Source organism: Lygodium microphyllum, chromosome 4 (assembly GCF_053477565.2).
Source record: "Lygodium microphyllum isolate KBCC chromosome 4, Lygodium_microphyllum_v1.1.10, whole genome shotgun sequence".
Taxonomy (NCBI): domain Eukaryota; kingdom Viridiplantae; phylum Streptophyta; class Polypodiopsida; order Schizaeales; family Lygodiaceae; genus Lygodium; species Lygodium microphyllum.
This window is the reverse complement of record NC_141138.1, coordinates 135,578,768-135,584,767: the sequence shown is the minus strand read 5'-3', so window position 1 is coordinate 135,584,767 and position 6,000 is coordinate 135,578,768. Positions and strand designations below refer to the sequence as shown.

Sequence of the window (6,000 nt, the reverse complement as noted above, 5' to 3'; positions counted from 1 at the left end):
GATGGAGATAGCCCGCAAGGTACTGTAGTCTCAACTGTGGTGGCCCACTCTTTTCCATGATGCAACATGATTTGTAAGACAGTACGACAAGTGCCAACGGACTAAAGTTCCAATTCGCAAGGATTATGTGGAACTAACCCCTATCATTGCAAGACAACCTTTTGAGAAATGGAAAATTGACTTCATTGGGCTGATTAGTCATGCAGCATAGTACTCGCAAGCCAAATACATCATCATTGCCATGGATTATCTCATGAAGTGGGCTAAGGCATTGGCAACTCGGAAGAACGATGCTAAGACCATTGCCAAGTTCTTATGGGAGCAGGTGATCTCACAATTTGGCTACCACATGGAACTAGTTAGTGACCAAGGCATGCACTTCATTAATGAAGTGATTGCTCACCTCCTGTCTGCTTTTCCAATCATCCATCAAAAGTCCTCACCTTACTATCCTTAGGCAAATGGCCAGGCTGAGTCTACTAATAAAATCTTAGTGAACGTCCTAACCAAAGTAGTCTCTACTTCACACAATGACAGGGATAACAAATTGATGGCAGCCTTGTGGACCTATCGTACAGCCTATAAAACGAATGTAGGACTGACTCTCTTTAAGTTGACCTATGGGACTAAAGCAATTCTACCCGTAGAGTTCTTTGTTCCTAGCCTGAGAGTCACTCTTCAAGAAAGATGGGATGGGAAGAAGGCATGGACATAGCGCCTAATTGAGCCCAAATGCCTATGAGAAACTCGACTCCTAGCCACCCACGCACTAATATGTGAGAAGGAAAGATGCAAAAGTTGGTTTGACAAGCATATCAAATAGCGAGATTTTGAATAGGGAGACTTAGTGCTCTTGTACTCAGTCCATGGACATTAAAAAAAGATAAAGTTTAGAGGGCTAGGGCCTTTCAGAGTCCACACCATTAATAGAATTGGTAATGTGGAACTTGAAACCCTAGAGGGAGAGGGTATGGGCTTCTTCAATGGTAGTCATATTAAGAAGTACTACCCTCCCATGCACCCATTACATGAACCTCCAATGCTAGAGTCTCATGTCAACGTACGGGTGGCCACAATTATGGAGATTGAAGATGAGGATAAGAAAAATGTGGAACCAACTTACCTAAGCATAATGGTCACTGCCAAGCACTCGACCACCCTCAATGCACTGATCGATGAGGGAGCTAACTTTAATGTCCTAACTCATGAGCATTGGACCCAAATTAGCAAACCACAGTTACAACCCACTAATACTAAACTTAGCCCAATTGGGGGACCGATCACATACACTCTTGGGAAAGTGCAAAGTAGCAATCTCTATCAAGTTTGAGAGCATATCAATGATCTTTTATGTGCTGCCAAACACTAAAGATGCAGATACAATGTCATTGTCAGGATGCACGTTTAAAAAGAAAGCTCACTGCAATGTTGACTACGAGTCCCAGTGTATTCACCTCGCCATAGATAACGCATGTATAGTCACCGGAAGGGCTGCCCGACTCCTTCAAAGTTTGCAAAGCCATCGGTAGAGAAACCCATCGTTAAGTCTAAGAAAGGGGGTAGTAACCCATCACAACCCGCCAAACATCAAGACATGAAAATCACTAGAGTCAACAAAGCTGAGGCCTAAAGCTAAGGCCTACGGACCAAAGCTTCAATGGATACCTCAACATCAAGGCTCGCCACCTAGGAGTAGGCTCCCATGACCCCGCAAGGCTAAGAACTCACACTCAAAACCTAGAAGGCCAAGACAAAACTATGGAGGTCCTCAACAAATGGTCAAGCTGTGATGGGTCTCCAACATCTTATTGCAAGCTCAAGGCTATTATGAAGGTAATGCGTGGATATGGGTGCATAAAGCCAAGATAGCCAAGGGCACTACTCGAACATTGCCCTCAAGCTTGACCACCAAAGCATCAAGGCAAATGAGGCTTACATGTCACAAGCGACTTGGACTATGAAGCTCATAGAACCTCAAAAGCCTAGGCCAGAGAGCCTAAGATGAGCTATCAACAAAAACTACAGCCCACTACTCATCACAAGCTGCCTCAATCCACTCCAACTTGTGCCCTTAAGGCCTCAAAAGCATATAGTAGCGCGACACCTACAGATCCAACCAAGCCAGTCAAACAAGAGGTCAAGCCACAACCTCTAGAGGGCTACCAAATCATGACTAACGTTGAGCAACAACGTGCCATTAAAACCTTGGAGTATGACCCCACTTATGTAGCTCCAACCTCCTATAGGGTGTTGACCACCATCCGTAAACTGACCCATAGAAGAGAACCTCTTGACCCACCTGTATCTAGATTGAGTTACATATTTCGTGTCGAGTAAACTTCGATGACTTCCTCACGGATGTTCTCACCTACATCACTCAAGTAGGCATCCATCCTTTTGACATGGACTACTATGCTCATTTAGAATACAATCTGAATTTCTATACTTGGCTCATGCGGAAGTAAAGCCCCAAGAACATGTGCTAAAGGCCCTTGACCTCTCAACCTCTAATCAATGATTCTTCTCATTCCCAAGGGAGGAGGAGGTAAGGTGAAGTAAGGTGAAATCAACAGTGGAATCAAGAGGTGAAGTCAAATATGCAAGGGGGAATGAAACACGTAAGAAAAAATTAAAGTCTCAATCAACGTCCAAAATAGATGAAAATCAACTTGTGATTAAGGAAAAGTATCGTAAAATTTTGGAAATGAATAGAATTGCTCGAAGGTTTTTTTTTTAAATGCTTAAGCATGTTCTTCTTTCCATAAAAGCATGATCAACTCCTATTTATCTTCTAGTGAGAAAGTGTCTTAAAAATGGTAATAGTGAACCATGGTTTTATGATAGGAGCTTAAGATGGTAGCACAACAGGATCATGCCCATCATCTTCCATTCACAGACAAGGAAATAGCGAAGTATGGCCTCTTCCTCAAAAAACACGCCTACAACTGACTGAAGTTCTAAAGCATCCATAACATTTCAGAGGTGGTGGCTGCAAAAAGGCTTGTGGAGAAATGCAACCTAGGCAAGTACCTCGAGAAGTTTGGATAGGAGCCTAACCATTCCAAGTGTGTGGAATTTTTGAGGACCTAAAACCTTGATAGGGAATGTGGGATAGTGACTATGGGGAGGGGAGAAGGAGCTAAGCAAGTTCAAATTCAACTCAATAAGGCCTTGGTGGAGATGGCGCTAGGCTTGGAATCCAAGGTGGAAAGGAGATAGAAGCAGGATATATATGCCATGCTGAACACGAGGAAGGAGCAAGTCTTGACAAACGACGACATAAGCATTCGACCCAAAAATCAGAATGCAAGAGAAAGTTGTACATTCCCTCTTCTCTAACCAATGATAGAACTCCATCATGTACATAATCAATGTGCCCATGCTAGAGAGCTTGGTAGCTCACACATTGGATAAAATAGACTGGAACGGCTACATGCAAAAAACCGTTGATCAATTTGCTAGGGCACTAGCCTTGGGAAGCAAGCCAGCTTGTTGAGAATAGCAAATGATGCTTAATATGAATGCCCATAGAGGCTAGATGTGTGCCCAAAAGAGGTTTTCACACAAAAGGCTTTGTATGGAAGATAGAGAAAAGATGTATGCTCTAGAAGCTCTATGAGAGGTGCCTAGAATCCCATAAGCACAATGAGGAAAAGTAGTACTATCCAAAAATCTATAAAGGCATGTACTTGACACTCATTTTGATATAGAGGACAAATCATTTTGAATCACTCAAGATTGTGTTTATGAGTCCAAGCTAATCTATCTTGGAACCTAATTCACTTGAGTTACAATTTCTCATTCTAATCATGTATCGTGTGTTTGATTTGCATCCACACCATAGCTCATCTAGTTCTAGATCCGTATTCTTTAACATGTTATCAGAGCCATGGCTGAGCTAGGTAGCTAGTGGGCAGAGTCGTGCAACATTTCCTTCTCATTGCATACTTTTAATACTTTCTATCTCATTCTTTTCTTCCTTTCTGTGTCTGTGGGTCTTCGTGCAGAAGAACAGTCTGAAAGAGTGATCTTTTTTCTATGTCTAGGTTTCTCGACCTTACCCTAATCTTTTTTTGTATCATTATGCCATGGAGCAGAACAACAGCTTGCCCAGCAGCGAGGTCTTGAAGGCCATCTTCCCCTTCCTCACTAGGCCCGAGCTTGTGGCTTGCATTTGGATCTGTATAGGCAGTGGAGGGATGAAGTCAAAGACAACTCCTCTGTGCCTACCACTGGCCCTCCATCGCCCGCAGTAGTGGTAAGGGCACCACCAGCTTGCCAATTGGATCGACAAGTGGATATCACCACCTCTTTACCAACCTCTATAGGCACAAGTCCCGACCCTTCCCGTCTCCTAAGCTCTCCTTTGACATGCTCGAATTCCACGTTGACACATATCGACTCACAGCCTGTGTACTCAAATGTGGTTCTAGAATCTAAAGTCCTTCTGGGGATTGCGAACCCTCCCCCAAACATTTGCACAACCATGCAGGTGCACTTGCAGAGCCCATCCTCAAATATAATGATTCTTGTGAATCCTTGCTTTCAAGTGTCGTTCACAGAATCCATCCACATCTCGCTGCTCGCAATGGCGAAAAGATTGGTATCAGGTTGCTAGTGTCGTTGACAGGACAGGGTTCAACTATTTGGATGGGCCGGGTTACAAGGCACATACATATGATTTCCTGTAGTTTTCCTCTCAATATCCCTTTGTTTTTGAGATCAAGGCATGGATGGCACTCCTTTTGGTGGATGCATAGGGTGGGCAACTGGAAGCATTTAGAATCAAGCTTGATTTTGGCGATGCCACCAAAATCCTATTATGTTGGATTGGAAATGAGGCATACTACAGTATTCCATGTCTTGCATTCGTGATGTTCATCCTTGTTGCAATATCCCTTGAGATCAGAGTCCACCTTGTTCTCCAAAACAACTCCATTCACAAGCCTATTTCACACTCTATCTCTTCAAACTAGCCTACTCATCTCACGCTGCATCATCAAATTGCCTTCACATTTAACTAACTTGCCTTAAACTAAAATAAGGGATTGTTAATATTCTTGATAATTAGCTATCAAAAATCCCAAGAGGTTACTTATGATTAGAGTTTCTATTGAGTTTCTATTCTTGTAAGGGACTAGACACTACCCGAGTATACTCATGGTGAGACCTTCCCGCATGAAATGATTTGCTTGCACAAGAGCTCAAAAGGAAAGCCAATGCCAAATGAAAACCCTTAAACCATGTATCCCAAAATTCATCTCATGTGTGAGAGTTTGTTAAATGAAGCTCATGTATCCATTAATGTACTCATGTGTAAAAGCATGAAGCAACACGATTGTGTCAAGAAGATTGAAGCAAAAAAAAAAGGTACCACACATTGGTAAAAGGGATAAGGTGCACAACAAAAGCCAAGGAGCATGAAGAAAAATAAGACCAAGAAGACCAAGAAGAAGATCAAAGGTTATCAAAGAAGCAACAAAACAAAAATGATGAAGAAAGTATTTTCCGCTGCTGCAAACCAACAAAATGTTTTGCAAAAATATCCCATAGAGGATCTCAAATTCAGTGAGTGGATCTGCTTCCCATAGTGGATGTAACAAACCCTACCGAAAATGTAAAGTTTCAAGCCTTAACTTGACTAGGTTGCCAAAGAGCTAGTCTCCTGGTCCATGTTTGCATGTAGGGGGGGCAAAAAGCCAGCAAGGGTAGAAACTCATCATTTGAGGGGGGGTGTTGAGAATAGCAAATGATGCTTAACATGAATGCCCATAAAGGCTAGATGTGTGCCCAAAAGAGGCTTTCCCACAAAAGGCTTTGTATGGAAGATAGAGAAAAGATGTATGCTCTAGAAGCTCTATGAGAGGTGCCCAGAATCCCATAAACACAGTGATGAAAAGTGGTACTATCCAAAAAGCTATAAAGGCATGTACTTGACACTCATTTTGATATAGAGGACAAATCATTTTGAATCACTCAAGATTGTGTTTATGAGTCCAA

At 42.5% G+C, this 6,000-nt stretch overlaps 1 pseudogene; it reads left to right on the top strand.

Moving 5' to 3' along the window:
• The first annotated feature begins 1,382 nt into the window (after window positions 1–1,382).
• LOC148037657 (F-box protein At5g39250-like) lies at window positions 1,383–4,976 on the top strand (annotated as a pseudogene).
• The last annotated feature ends 1,024 nt before the right edge of the window (window positions 4,977–6,000 follow it).